At 42.5% G+C, this 15,521-nt stretch overlaps 2 long non-coding RNA genes across 5 annotated transcripts in view; one reads left to right on the top strand and one right to left on the bottom strand.

Moving 5' to 3' along the window:
• LOC111925357 (uncharacterized) overlaps window positions 1-15,521 on the top strand; it is a 41,260-nt gene that overhangs the window by 11,338 nt on the left and 14,401 nt on the right. For all 4 annotated transcript variants that reach the window (XR_015289018.1, XR_002862199.2, XR_015289017.1 and 1 more), the window contains one exon: window positions 10,736-10,863. This is a non-coding gene — a long non-coding RNA (uncharacterized LOC111925357). The remainder of the gene's footprint in view (window positions 1-10,735; window positions 10,864-15,521) is intronic.
• The window catches only part of LOC111925355 (uncharacterized), a 99,162-nt gene that overhangs the window by 2,089 nt on the left and 81,552 nt on the right, over window positions 1-15,521 (bottom strand). Inside the window, exons 11-13 of the long non-coding RNA XR_015289016.1 lie at window positions 14,303-14,621; window positions 13,861-14,092; window positions 12,385-12,530 (exon numbers count right to left, since the gene is read on the bottom strand). This is a non-coding gene — a long non-coding RNA (uncharacterized LOC111925355). The remainder of the gene's footprint in view (window positions 1-12,384; window positions 12,531-13,860; window positions 14,093-14,302; window positions 14,622-15,521) is intronic.

The following is a 15,521-nucleotide window of genomic DNA, read 5'->3' on the forward strand; positions in this document are numbered from 1 at the left end:
TCCCACGCTGCCCTCTGCACAGCCAGACCATTCAGCTGCTGGGTGGTCTGAGGACACAGATCACAGCATCTCTTTCCCCCATAACCCTCAGGTTTTTTTGTTCCTGTCCAACCTCATCCCGCTCATAAAGGCATTGCAGTTACTATAATTTTGCAAGAACACCCATGATATTAAGATGCTGTTGCAAGCTCCTGGATTCCTTGGATTCCTTACATTTTTCCTTGCAAGCACATGCAGGCAGTGCACAGGTTGCACTTGCTTTAGGACTGTAGCTGCTTCTGCACGTGGTGCTCACTCCCCTGCTGACATTTCTGAACCAAAGGTCCCCTCAAAATACTTCATACGGAGGCGGGGTATGCAGGATGGCAGCTAATAGCCATTTTCACACAACTCTTTGAGAAATATCTGCACCCTTGGCCAACTCAAAACACAGCTCTGCCTTTCAATATGTGTCTCTCTCTCCTCTGCTCACTCGGCTCTAATCATTAGGACCTGATCACTTCAGCAAAGATGAATGCATTGATGGGGTCTTTTTGCATCCGGTTGTTCATGAATCATTGTTTCTGTCACACAATAACTGTAATTACTGCTTTTCTAGACCTTTGACTGATTGTCTTAGAAGAAGAAAAAAAAAACCAAAAAAAAAGCAGAAAACGGAGGGTGCAAAATCAGACATCTTGGAAATAAAAATAACCTCTTGCCTCTTGCTCTTAAAGTTGTTCCCTTTAGGTCAGAGCCCATATGCACACACGTGCACACACTGCTTCCTCTGCTCCACAGTGCCTGGGGTAGTTTGTCTAGTTTTAAATTGGCCAAAGTAGATGAAGGGTGGCAGAAGGTTATTTTTAATCTGTTAGTGTGTTATGGGAGACTGTTGCAGCAAGGAAGCGTAGAAGATGGGGGAAGGCAGAGCAAAAACGTGAAACAAGTTTGTTTGAACTAAGGGAGCACATGATGTGAGAATTTCAAAGCTCCTTGTACCAGACTTTTATAGTAGCAAAAAAATAAAGAACTTCCCCACCCCCACCCAGGCCCTTTTCTTATTCCCTGAGAGGACATGTCCTTATGTAGAACATGGGAATCTTAGCTTGACTGAGTCTGTGGTAAAGGGATAAGGGACCACCTCACAACTGGACTTTTCCAGAAAGCTTCTGGCTGGTTACATAGCTCAGCATAACAAGAAGTGTCACCGCTAATACACCCAGGAGCTATGGATTTTGCACCACACTGTTAGCCTGCCTGACCCTGGGAGATGGTGGGACCTGACCAGACAGGCAATCAGAGGACATCCTCTTCCCTTGGCAGCTGTCAGGTCCCTGCTATTCCCACTCTTTCCCCTATGAAATATCAATTTATTCCTGCTTCTCATGCTTATTCTGTCTTTTTCTCCCTTTTTTCCTTCATTTTATATAAGAGAATTCTTAGCAATTTCAGACAGGTCCAGCTGTGGTTAATTTGTCATGGAGAAAATAATATCAAATGGAGCAGTGCTGGGAAAACAAACAGCCCAGTGCAAAGTCTGCCCCTAATTGATTGATGAAAAGAAAATTAGGGTTGCCTCCAGAAACAATTTCCATAGCAATGGGAATAGAAAGGAAGCTGTGCTGCAGATCGTGGTGACCCACTGCAGCTCTTTGGCCTCTGACTTGCCCTGTCAGCAGGGCGCTGGCCAGTGTGCCTGGGGCTCCCACCTGCAGCCAGTGTGGATGCACCAGGCTAGCACAGGACCTGTCTGCCACTGAGGGACTGCCAGGGCAGGGCACAGCACAGCACAGGCTGTGTCCCTGGCCAAGCCAGTCAGGGGGCTGTGAGCACAGTGCTGTACTGAGGGATGGAGTTTAGCTTCCTCCTCCCACTCTGCTCCCCCTCAAAAGAAACAGATGCCATGCTTTGTGGGCTTTTCTCTTCCCTTTGCATTTCTTTCAGGAAAAAAAAATTCTGCCTCAGCTCGTGTACTGATTGCTACCACTTCAAAAGGACTGACTTTCTTTTATTTTCTCTGTAACAAAGTCATCCAGGAGACTGCCCAGCAGGAGTTTTTCTCCTTCAGAAAAAGTTCTGCAGGTGCCCATGGCAATTGAGGCACAATGGCAATTACTGGGACCACGTTCTTAATTTTTGGTGGTTAAGGTGGCTTGTGTTAAAATTGACTAGTGACATGGGGAATGCCTTTTGTTTGCTTGATTGGAGGTATCTTGAGGAAGGCCCAGTTTCAGGGAAGGAAGTTCACTGCAGGAGTCTCAGGGTGGGGAAACACAGTTGCCCACATTGCCAGCTGCTTTTGAAAACCTGGGTCATGCAAGTTTGTGTGTGCCTTTTGTTTGTCAGGCAGGCCACAAAAAGCAAAATCAATTTCCTGGCAGCTAAATCATGAACAAATGTTATTCTTAATTTGCTGTAGTACAAAATTAACAGTTTACAAATTTTAATAGACCTTAGAGAAAAAACAGCTAAAAGAGAAAAGTATAACCCTAATCCTGGACTTGGAGCTTTAAAAAACAAACAAATCCATTTTCATAGTTGTCCATTGGGCATGCCTCTCCCAAGTCTTATATTTACCAGAGCTTAATTCCTTCTCTGTAATGGCTCAGTCTTGATGGGAATTTGGCACCTAGATAGGAGGAGCCATTCCTCACAGCACAGGTGCTGTCGCTGGCTTCACCCCTATGTTTTAAAGCCATGTCCTTTTCAAAGCCAGAATGCACACTGCAGCGTTTGGCAATGTTTTGATTGCTGGTTATGACCACGACAGCATCAGAAGAAAAGAAAGGCAAGGCTGATGTGATTTTCTCTGTGCTGCCTTTGTCTGGCTCACCTTTTTCAACAGCCAATCCTGAAGAGAATGGAAAGGCCGTCACTAAACAGCCTCTCTCCTAATGAGTGGCCTCCTTGTTATTGTCATCAGTACCTGCAGTCTGGAGAACACGTAGAATAAGCTGGCAAAAAGGAAACAGCCTGAAGACGGAGAGAGAAACAAAGGTCCATTCTGACCTAAACAATTCTACGATTCTATGATTCTATGACATGTAATGCACCAATTGACCTGAAGATGGGTTTTTCTCAAAGCAACTTGGTATATTTTTATCTGCCTGCATTTATAGAAATAAATTTTACAGCACTGCTTTTGGGGCGGACAAAAGTTAGCAGGCTCTGCAGAGCATCCATATTTCAGTAATTTGTAAAAATTTTAAAAGTCTGTGTATCAAAGACATGACTTAAGTGACAACTGGAGAGATAAGAAGTAAGTGGAAACAGACCAGTGCTGAGAACAAAGTTGTGCATTGGCAAAAAAATTCTACAATTGTGCTAAATACCCTTTCAACAGCATCAGCTGTCTGGGGAAAACCAGTTTTCTATTGAAAAGCTATTGAAGTAATGTTATGTTTGGAGCATTTCTGATATTCAGCTTTCTAGTCTAGTAATTAAAATTTGCCATGGAGGGAGAACATGCTCTGTTGTTGTTGCTGTTGTCAATTTTTAGTAAGAAATCTCTCCTTCTCTACCTTCACTGGGGAATGAAAAGCTTGCGGTTGATGCAGAGCTAAAGCAAAAGACAAACAAGGAGAATGACAAAATTAGACAAGTCAAAGCACCATGATTTTTTTTTGTCTACTCTTTGATACTTTTTCTTCTTAGCTTCTTGTCACTTTTTTTCCTTCTTTTCAGGGTTCTTCTTTTAGACTATCAGCTTTTTTGCACAGGGATTGCTATTGAGTTTTCATGCAGGTTAGCATGTTGTGATGTTGACTGGCAGAGGGTTAAGGGTTACAGCATATGCCAGTCACTGCAGGAAGACAGCTAGAAGGAAAGGTCATCTGGACAGCCCTTTGCTATAGTAAACAGTAGAGGAACCCAAGCAAGAAGGTTGAAGTATTCCATGCAAAAAATAAAACAAACAAAAACCCCCAAAACAGAGTGATTAGAGCCCTCCTTCTGAAAGAGACTTAGGCAAACAACCAGCTGAAAACCATAACAACCAGCACTCCTGCTGTTTGAGCATTTGCCAGGCCCTGGAAAGTGTTGTTGCTGAAGGCTGGCAGTTTTGCTACGTGCTGTATTTAGCTCCAGCTTGCAGTCTTACATGCCATCAGCACCAAGGCAAGCCTACACGTTTGCTAGCTGTACTTGAGCAGTTCTCCTCAGCTTGAACTCAAGCACTTGCTTTCTTGACCTTACTAGGTCTGGGTTGGCAAGGCCCTGGTGCTTGTTCACGTGTATTTATAGGGTAGGCTTGATGCTCAGATGAAAGTGGCATTGTTTCTAGAGAAAATAATTGGGACTAATAGGGTAAGGACAGATCAGACATGACATTTCAGCAAGAGACAGGAGCTGATACCACTAGGGTGGCATTTTAAATATACTCTTACACGGTTTATTTGCAAAGAATGAACATAATGCTCCAAGAGATGAAGAACTCCACCTGCTCTAGAGATGTAGCTATAGCAACCTCCACATGAATACATTGCTAATCTGCAGGTGTTGAAGAGGCATAGATAGATGCTGTTGAGTAATTCAGCTTCAAATAGATACTTTGATCTGCATAACAGCTTGCATTCATGTCCCAAATATGGATCATTTCCAGTTCTGTAATTCTTCTTTATAAAAGCAACATTCCTATCCTTTACTTTATAGGAGTCTTAAAACTTGCCACTGTTATCTAACAAGGTAGTCAGCTCCTTTACTCTTGGATGGGGCAGGAGCAGGGAGAAAAGAAACCTTTTCACTGCCAAAATGCCTAAATTATTTGTTGCATATTCTGTCCAGGTGACTCCTCAATGGGAGCAAAACCAAACAGAAGAGAAAACTTGTTCTGCTTTCCTGTATACATGATGTACTGACAAATCACTTGCGTCTTCACATTAAAGACAGTCTATTCCACTGCAGACTCTGGCAGCAGTGTCTGAACATGTACCAGATCAGGTCACGCTTCATTAGCAGCCACAACACTGTTAAGAACATCAAGCTAAAGTCTGTCCTGCTTTCCTCTCCACAAGATGCCATTGAACTTGGTGGGTTGCCTGGGATGGAAGTCAAGGCAGAATATGGCTCACCATCAAACAGCTCCAAAGGAACCTGAAGCTTTGATAAGCAAAATCTGCAATTCACTGGTTCAATAAAAGGAAGGAATTAAAAAGCTCCAAGAGAAAAATGACCCTTCATTTTATTCTTCTCCAATCTGCTGGAGCATTGCTTTGAAAGGGTAGTTCAGCCACACACTCATCATTTCATGAAAGCTGGTTAAGGGCATTTGATGAAGCCTCTAAAGTCTATATCACATGCCTCTTTCCTTCTTTTCCTTTTTTTATTTTTTTGCCAACTGAACATCCCACAACCCAGTTGCTTCCCTCACTTCCTGAAGCATCTACACTGTCCTGCTTCCAGTTTCATTTTTGGTTTCACAAGTTTCTGCACAACCACCTTATTTATTTACCTGAAATTATTTACCTGAATGACTTTTCTGTGTTGAAGAACAACAAATTAAAACAGAAAAGCCACTTGAGATTCATTGGTCAATGCTAAAAGTTTGCCTTTCTTATGAAGACCATGCATGTGACATGTGGCAGTGAAGTGGACCATGGCACAAGCCTCAACAGTTCTGTCCACGGGAGCCTGTCTCATCTCTTGCCCAGGATGCAGCTCTTTCAGAAAATGCTTTCTTGTTGACAAATTCAGACTTTCTTCATTCCTCCCCTCAGATCTCACTGCCTTTCTGCTGCCTTTACTCCTGCCTTACTGACTCTCTGTCCCTATCTCAGTGTCCTGCATTTTGTTACAGCCCCAGCCCTCTTGCATCCACTGCCCTGGCCATCTGGGCTACCCCTGCCACCAGGACCCACCAGACTCTTCCACCTTCCACTCTGGAAGTATTTTAGACTCTGTTCCTGTCTCCTGTGGCTTTTCCTTAGTTCTGCCTATCCCTGTGTGACCCTGCCTGGGGGGGTTACTCACCCCTTGCAGGGCTGGGGAACAGCTGGAGAGGGGAATTCCAGAATCTGTCTTGGATGAAAGGAAGCAGAACATTGTTTTTTGCTGTGCTGGTCCTGGGTCTCCTGCACACTCGAGCCTTGTGCACTGAAAAGATTGGTCCTGCCTGATTACCCTCTAGTAAACACTCTTCCCACCTCAGGTGGTCCGGCTGAAATTACAAACTCCTTCTCAGTATGGCTGTGTTAATTATACAACTCTCTTATCACTCCTTATTAATTAAATTTTCCATTAATACTCTGCCTGGTATTGATATCAAGTAAACTATATTTACCTGCATGGTTTCATTTATCTCTGAATTTTTACACAGTATTGACATTGAACTATGAGAATGTCCCCATTATCAAATATATTAATATTAGTATTTAATATTAAGCATTTACATACACAAGCTAAAAATATCCTGCACTGACTAGTGTGGGTCATTTTTGTGGACCTTCCAACTTAAAAAATGGGTTAACCCTAGTGAAAATTGTTCAATATCTTTCTCAATTAGTAATGTGTCAGAGAATGCATTATTCCAAATAGCAGAAATAATTGTTGAACAGTTTGGGGATTTTCTTCATTGTTATTAATGTCTGGGCTGTCTTCAGCTAGTAATGAGTTTATTGCATTGATAGTTTTTCTGCTAATATTTATATGTTTTCAAGAAAATCCTTCTTCTTAAACAAAGTCTGACCAGCCATGAAGTTTTTTCTGATGTCTTTAGTATCCTTTATCAATTTTCTACACCTCATAAACTCTTATTTATATGGATTTTTATTACCTCCTCCTTTTTTCCATATGTTGCATATTGCTTTTTAATTCATTATTCCTGCCTTCATTCTTCCGCTGAAAGAGAATGTGCTTTTCACCAATATTATTTTGCTCCTTTACTGTGAAGTAATGGCTTTTTGGCCATTTAATATGTGCTTCTGCCTAACAATTTTTTACACTCAGTTTTACTTGTAACTTTTCCAGTTTGGGAAACTAGTGTCTTTAACTATTGAGTGTATGTGGCACTTTGAGTTGCACAGCTCATCAGGGCAGTGATGGCAGCTGTCCCAAGGCAGCCTGTTCTTCCTGTTTCAGCAGAAAATTTTCCTTGCTAAAGGAGGACACCAATCTGCGCCAGGACTGGGGCTGCAAGGAGTCTCTTCTCTCTGAAGGACACCGTTTTGGTTTCATAGGTGTGTGCAGTTTATGAAGCCACTCCCTGACACAGAGGCAGAGCAGACTTGCTGTCCCTGACGTGCTGTGACTGCCATCCCCAAACCAGCAGTGGTGGGGAATGTGCCACCTTCCCCTTACAGCCTGTGCCCTGCCCTGGCAGGTTTTACCCTGCACTTTTAACACTGCCACATACAGAAACTCCCAGGTGGCTTCTGCAGGCCACTTATACTGGATTTCTTCCCATTAGGGATTACTTTCCTTTTCTCCTGCTTGTTTCTGAAACTCCTCTTAGTTGTCTATAAATGCATGGAAAACAAGGACTCTGATGGCACAGAAGATAGAAGGGGTCTCTGGTCAAATAGAAACCCCTCACCCACAGAGACTCATGGGAACAGGAAGCTTGGATGGAGAAAGAGGCTGGCTCAGAGGTCAGGACAGGGTTGAACTGAACTCTCCTTTTTCATCCTCCATCTCGACTGCAAGGCTTATCCTTCCTCCTGAATTGGTTTTGAGCTGTATTGCTCCCAGATGTGCAGAAGTGTTTTTAGTGAGCCCAAATAGCCTCTCAGTTATCTAGCTGAGAGGGAAATGTCATCTATTGCTGCAGGAAAATCCTAACTTTCTCTTTGTATGTGCATGCTAGTCCATAGCAGAAATAGTTCCATCTACAAAAACATTATTTTGGGAATCAAAATCAGCACTTTTTCTTGTTTGAATGTGCTATTTTTCACTTTGCTTGGCACTTCAAGTGCAAGGTCATGTGGTAAATCATTACATGAGCAATGTTTATCTCTGTTTGAAGAACTCTGTCAAGAATTGATTTGGAAAAGGTTTGGGTAGTGCCTTTTTTTTACTTGTCAACACTTCCATTATTCAAAGCCTATTTATGCAAAATCATTTGTTGAACAGGTATTTTCATTTTAATTGTAGAAAGAAGCCTTGGGGCGGTGGAGGGAAGGAAAAATGCCAATATTTTTGAAGCAGGAATAGTAGTTACTAAAATTTTAATGTTTAATTGTGCCACATCCACACCCATGGGTTTTATTGGAAATTCAGGGAAATACTGTTTAGGGATCCCCTGGGGATCACCTGGGCAAGCCTCAGTGTTGAAGCTGGGACAGCATCAAGCCAGGTCAGTCCAGCCTGTGCATTCACACACACACACACCACAAACACAAACACACAACTCTGTCTCTGTGTGCATGCACATACACATCAAATGACAGCTTTTATTGGCCTTCACTATTTTTAGTAGTCTTTAAAGCCTTAGACAGGTTGCCATATCTTAGAAATACAGCTTTTAACACCAGCTGGTTTGAGTCTGCTAAGTGTTTTATCTAGCAGATTAGATTACACACCCCAGGGAAGAGAGTGACTTAACCACATTGTACAGCAGGTAAAGTGCTTTGGGGTCTGTGTTGTGTCATTAAGACCAATATGAGGAAGCAGCAAGACTTATCTTAATCTTGCTGATTGCCTCAATTAACACAATCCCTATAGTGTCCTCCTTGATATCTAATCCCTGCAGTTTCTTGTTCTGTATTTTGCTCTAACAATGTTATCAGATCTTTGCTAAGGGTATAAAAGTACATATTAAGTAAGTGAAGATGTGGTAGTTATTTAGAGAAGCCACGTGCTTAATTAACATGGAAATCAAGCAATGGACTATTAAGTATTTCGCGTAAGGCAAGAAATGTACTAGATATGGGCCCTGAAAATAAAAATTAAAAAAAAATAAATAAAGGAAAAAAATGTACAGGAAAGAAGGGTAATTATAAGCAGAATTCAAAAGCTATGCCATTCATAACAACCTGTCTACTCCTGGAAATCACTTTCATCATTTGGAAATGACTCACACAGCAAAGCAAGCAGCAAAAAAAAGGGGGGTTGTCTTCCCACATCTCACACATCCAAGATGTAGTGAAATTATCTCTTATGCCCATGGGACTTTTCCTTGTTCCTGAGGGTAGCCTCTACTCCCAGAGCAGCCCCGAGTGCATTTCTCAGTCATGCAAAGACAAATAAACATGAAGAATCAGATCTAGGGAACTTGATGGAATGATAATCTATATCTTTCTAGCCAATTCTGCAAGTGATGCCTAGCATAAAAATTGCTGTGTTAAGGAAAAAAAAAACAACAACCACCCTAGCTGAGAATAAAAGTCAGTTTGGGAGGCTGACAACCTTGAACTGGCAATGACTGCTGCTACCAGAAGCAATCCCATGGCTGAAATTGCTTTCTGCTCTCTGATATGCCAGCTGATGCTCTGGATGGCTTTCAACCGGTGTCCCAGGGCCAGGACGCTGCGGTGAGTGAGCACCAAAATCACAGCGAGAGCACCTGCGGGCCCTTCCCTGGGGCAGCAGTAGGCAGGCAGCACTCCTCCTCTCTGCAGGACCCTGCACTGAAACCTCATCTTGGGGATTACATCACTACAAACTCTCTTCCTCTAAAGGCTCAAAATGAGAGCATCCAGTTAAGAGATTTTCCTTCTTTTTCCTTTTATCCTCATGCCATCTAACCCACAGTGTGCAATATATAGGATCATGTTTGGGAGAAAAATGGTGGAGAGTGAAATGTTCATTTCAAACCCTGCATATTTAATCATGTCAATCCCTAAATATTTTATCTGGATCAATCTTTTATATCAGTTCATCACTCACTGGCTCACTGGGCAGCTGCCATGAAAGAGTGCAGCAGAGGCTCTGATGGTGAACAACTGCTGCGAAGTTTTTTCCTGCCTTCTTTTCTCTGCCAAAATTTTAAGCAATGTACACCTGTTTCTGAGCCAGGAAACCCACTCTGTCTTTTGTATTGCCTTTCCTAACCGAACACTTGACTGTATGTTACAGTGAGATGCCAGGGCAGCAACAAAAAGAAATATTCCTGGAAGAGCAACAGATCTCTACTAGTGTAAGAATACCCCATCCTTGCTGCTCACAATGCAAACAACACCCTATTTGCATTTCTGTAGTTTAAATGTAAATGGTCTAAGATAAGTCATTGTCAGACTCCTGTAAATATTGATGACTGCTCCAGGATCTGGTTTGCAACCATTTCTTTCTCTTCTGTCACAATCTGAGGGCGACATATTAGCAGAGATGTGGATGGAGCTTCTTGGAGGGAAAAGAATAGCTTTGCTTAGTGGGTGACAGCAAAAGAAAAGAAGGAAGTTAGGGAGGAAAATTTCCAGATGAATAATGAATTGTGCCAGGTTGGAGACTGGAGAATCTTAATTAGAAATCTGACATACCATTGGCCTCCCTCCTCTGTGCTCACTGCACTCAAAGGGATGCTTGGTACCAGCTGCACATCCCTGTGTTCCCTGCCCCTTGGTGACTGTAATGCCAGTGAGGGAGCCTGTTGTGACACCAGGTGAGATGCAGCCACCCAGGCTGGGGACAACACTACTGCTTCTCTCATGCAGATGAAAGGACAGAGATTGTGCCAGCAAAAATGATGGGAAAAGGTGACCCAGTGGCCACCCCACCTCCCTCCTGAGATTATCAGCAGGTCTGGTGAATTGTATTCAGCTTGTCTATTGTGAATAGATCCTGACACTTCTTCTTTCTGCTTTTTTTTTTTTCCTAATGACAGTTTCAATACTCCTATCTGAGATGTCTTGGTGAAGTGCCTGAAGTTGCAAAGGAGGGAGAGAGAACATCAATCTGCATCTGCTGTCTCCTGCAGAGAGTTGTCATCAGTCATCTCGTCTGGACTAGCAGGTGAGGGACAGTATGACCCAAAGGACAGCCCCAGAACAAGGAGGCAGGTGAGGTTCTCCCACACTGTGCTATGGGAAGGTCACATAGGTCTCAGTTTCTCTAACTCTAAAATGAGAAAAAACATTTATTGGTCCAATTTATTTCATGTCTTAGAGGGAAAGTACTCAGTGAGTGCTATGGCTTATTATTCTAATGTGACTGTAAAAATCATGATGTCTTTATTGCAAAATGATCTTTAAAACATGAAGCATTAGGATGGTGACTGAAATCATTAGTATCAAATTGTTCTGCTTTTGCCCTGTCACATTGATACTTCAAAGTAAAATTGTCCTGTGGGCGTTTGTAGGATTTTATGAGGATAACTTGTCTTTTCAAACCTTATTCAGGAGGGCAAAAAAGCCTCCAGATGTTTTCTTAATGAAAAAGAGCTAAGGTTTCTGCCTGCCTAATTCTGAAGCTGTACTTTAATTTCTAAATTCCAAACCCACTGACAATCAATGTGATGAACAATCAACAGGATGAAAATGAGTCTCCAATTGTTCAGAAGTGGTGCAGGCAAATGTCCCCATACCTTGGAACCATCAAGGGTGTTGAGCTCACTGAGATATTGAAGGAGGGAATGCTGTGATGCCCCATCCCTCCCCTTGCCTACAGAAAGGGAGTGAAGGAGTCTCTGCTGTCTGGTGTGAGTGTCTGCTGGCAAAGACCACATTTCTCTGCTGCTTTGGGGTGTCTGACACCTAGTACAGGAAAGCCACACTCATGCCACAGCTCTTTTGGGTACAACCACTGTGCAGCTCCTGGGCTAGTAAAGTTCTCCAGAACTCTCTGGAGAACCTGGTTCTCCAGAACTGCCCCATCTTCTCTGTCCCACAGGCTTTATCACCAGGTTAACAAGGGCTTGACTCCTTGTCCTGACCCTCCATCCTCTTTCAGGCTTAGCTGCATTGCAAAATCACATTTCCTCTTCTGACAGAAAGTCCAAAGGTGTTTCAGCCGTCTCAGTAAGTGCATTCTGTTTTGTGGGGACACACCAGGAGCAGCCTTCCTCCATCAACAGCTTCACTGGAGCAACTTTTTCACTCTCCTTCCACTTGTCACTCCCAGATTTTCATTTCCTTGTATACACATTTTGTGGATCATGAACATGCTTGTGGATGGCTATGATTGCCTGTTTTGACCCAATCCACAAGTACCAGGAGGAAAGCTTTCTTCACTTTTTTTTTTATTTTTTTCCCAGCCTAGCTATTTAGTAAAAACTGCTACTGGCAAATGTGTTTATTTGCTTTTTTCCTCCCTCTTTTTTTCCCTGCCAGTTCTCCCAAATGACCTTGGGATTTGCTAGGCAGTTTCCAAACAATTTTGATCAAATGAAAGAGGCTTCAAATGCTACAAATACAACAATGAATTAAATATGTCTGGAGTTGTTCCCTGGCACAGAACAATTCTTTCTTGCCCATGTCATTCAACAACTTTTTCTTAACACTGTGTATTTGGAATAGTCCTGGGCTTGACTCTTACCTCATGTCCAGGAATTGCTGGATGAGTGCTGGTCACCACAGGCCAAAATGGGGTAAGGGGTCACCACCATCTTGTGCTTGTATACATGACAGTGTGTCCATAGCCACATCTTAGTTTTGTCACATGGACGAATCCAATGGATGTGCCTGAAAATTGAGCAGAGATGAAAGCCAGAGAGCAGAGAGCCAGCAACCTACACCAAGTCATCTCTTGACATCGGAGAGCCTGGACACAGGACACAGCCTCACAGCAGACTTGATTTCATCAGCTCAGGAATGAGTTGGTAGTGACTGTGAACAGAGATGCTCCAGGTCTGTGTGGATGGCCTGACCCAGGGCCATTTGCTTGTACAGCACTGCCGGTGACTGCTTCAAAAAATGTGTGGGAAGGTGCTGTTCCCAGGTCCTCATATCAAAAGTTTAACAATGTCACTGGTTGTGTGCTGGGCAAAGGAGCCACCTCACCATCCCCTCTATCACACGGTCTCAGACCCTGCCCTAGATGGTGTGATAGAGGTCACAGAATGTGCTTTTCAGAAGTAATGATGCAGCTGGTCCCAATTTAAATGGAAAGAGCCTCTGGCTGTAACCCCACCACCACCCAGAGTGGGAAGTGCCTGTGGTCTCCAAAAAGTGCAGCCCAAAGGAACTGCACAAATCTGGCAGACGGATCCAGTTTTGAAGTCTGTATATAGAGGACATCCCACAGGCAAAGCTGGGGACCACAGCAAATCACCAGGTAGGGCAGGAAGAGACAAGTACTTCTGCCTCTAACTCTGCCTCAGGATTACACAAGTTTGTGTCTGGCTCTACAATCAGATTTTCAAAGTCCACATGAGCAATGTCAGGTTTTGAGAAATTGCTTTCTGCAGGGTTTCAGAGAACCACCCCCTCCCCCCTCCACCCCCCTCCCTTTTGCATAGGTCTATGATACACAGCAACATCTCTAAATTTAATGTCACAAGTGAAGTCCAGTGAAGGAAAGACCCATACTATGGCTATGAAGCAGCTATTATGACTACTGCCTAGTTTTATGGCAAACAAGTCCATTAGCATTTAAATTGATTCTTAAATATTTTTGTAGAAATTCACAGTGATATAAGCCTTAAATCCAGGACTGGTAATATTGTGATTTTTATGTCTAATTTTAGATTTAGTTTTCAGTCCAATAGATTGCAATTATAAAGCCATGAAATTTCAGAGAGCTGCTTTAAAATGCACAGATTTGTGTTTTGTCTTTAATAAGTAAAAGAAAATAAGAAAAAAAAGGAAGTAAGCACTATCCCATGTCCTGTGGAAAACTGTTGCCAAATCCTGAAATTCTCAGACATAAACACCTCATACAGTGTAGTTACACAGGTTACAAATTAAAAGACTGGAAGGAGTCTTTTCATCTGTGTAAAGGATACAAAATACAAACCCTTAGCACCTGGACAATCCTGTAAACTGAATGGCACAGATGTGTGTCAGTGAGTACCTGTATTTATAGAATCATAGAATCATTACGGTTGGAAATGACCTCCAAGATCGTTGAGTCCAACATTTGGCCAAACACCACCGTATCAACTAAAACACATTGTTCCAAACTTGGTATGAAATACAGGTGAAAAGGCTTGAATGGCCTCCATCCAGACTCTGAACACATCCAGCAGGGCTCAGCCATCATGATGTTCTCCTTTTGACAGCATCTGCTCCACCAGTGGCCCTGTCTGGGGGGGAAGCCGAAGATTACAGGAGGTAAATCACACTCAAAATATGCTGCTATTGATGCTGTGCAGACATAAGCAATAGTCTTTGCCTGTTTCAGCTGCGTACTTCAAGCCATTAGTTTATCTTATAAATTTGTCCCCCCACTCTGGAACCGTTAAAAAAAATGTTTCATATGGGTACAAAAAGGCAAAACTCAGCGTAAGCCAAACCTGTGTGGCTCTTCAGTGACCTCTGTGATTGGGAGCATGTTTTCGCTACATTTATTTGATCCTGGTAGTTAATGTCACTCCGTGTAAATCCTTAAGAGCTTTGTGATTTTGAGAGGTGGAATTTTCTCCAGATGTGGTTTCCATGGCTGAGAACTCTGCTGCCACTTAGGTCAGTCACGACTGAAATGTGAGAATCTTCAGAGACTAACAAGGTAACAAAAGGACACTTAGCAATATTGCTCCTCGGCTTGAATCTGTATTTAATTAGCTTGAGGAAGATATAAAGGCTGCTTTTTCAGGTGTTAGTTGCTACACGACCCTGGGGAAAAAGAAAGAAACTATTGAAGGGAAGGAAGCTCTTGTGCTATTACAGCCACAGAAGGCTGACTTCACTCAGCCCTGCCCTGTTGACAAGTGCTGATAATGTTGTACATGAAACACCCTTTCTCAGGCTTCTTTGGGAGCTCTAACTTGGAAACCATTTTAGATGATGACGTACCACAACACTGACAATCCCACATCTTCAGCATTGCATTAAAAACAAAACAAAACAAGTTTGAAAAATATCCTGGTTGAGTATTACTGAAGACATCTGGTTTTGGTGTGAAAAATGCTAAGTCAAACTCTCCATGTGTTACTTACCCATGTAACAAGCATTGCTGCAGGGAATGTAAGGGTAGAGAGAAATTACTGTAACCAACTTTTATTTTACTGAGCTAAATCTTCAATACAAGGCGGGTGTTCCTCTTTACCAATACAAGTTTGACTATGAACTGAGTGTCAACAGTTCAGCAGAGTGCATTTCACTAAATCCTAAATTCACCTCCTTGCCAAGGACATGGATCTGTTGATTAAAACATCAGGCTACTTACACTATGTTTGATACTGTATCAAAGGGGACACTGCACAGCAGAGACAGGTATATTTCCTCTCCCACACTTCTTTTACAAAACACACTGTACTTGTAAAAATCACAGTTAGAAACCTCAGAAAGTTATGTGAAGAAACAAGGTTAAATCAAAACCTTACAATCAAATCATGTTGATATGATTTAAGCTGAACGTTACACCCAGGTGTTCCAGGAAATTCGATGCAATCCATGACTCTGAACCTTTGAAAAGGATCTGATCCAAATGGGACTGTGAACCTTGCATCTTTGACTACCTATAGAGTTTATTATAAAATATAATCCGTTTATTTCCATGAACCTAATCCAAAC

The sequence above is a fragment of the Cyanistes caeruleus genome, chromosome 1 (genome assembly GCF_971803275.1).
Source record: "Cyanistes caeruleus chromosome 1, bCyaCae1.hap1.1, whole genome shotgun sequence".
NCBI lineage: Eukaryota > Metazoa > Chordata > Aves > Passeriformes > Paridae > Cyanistes > Cyanistes caeruleus.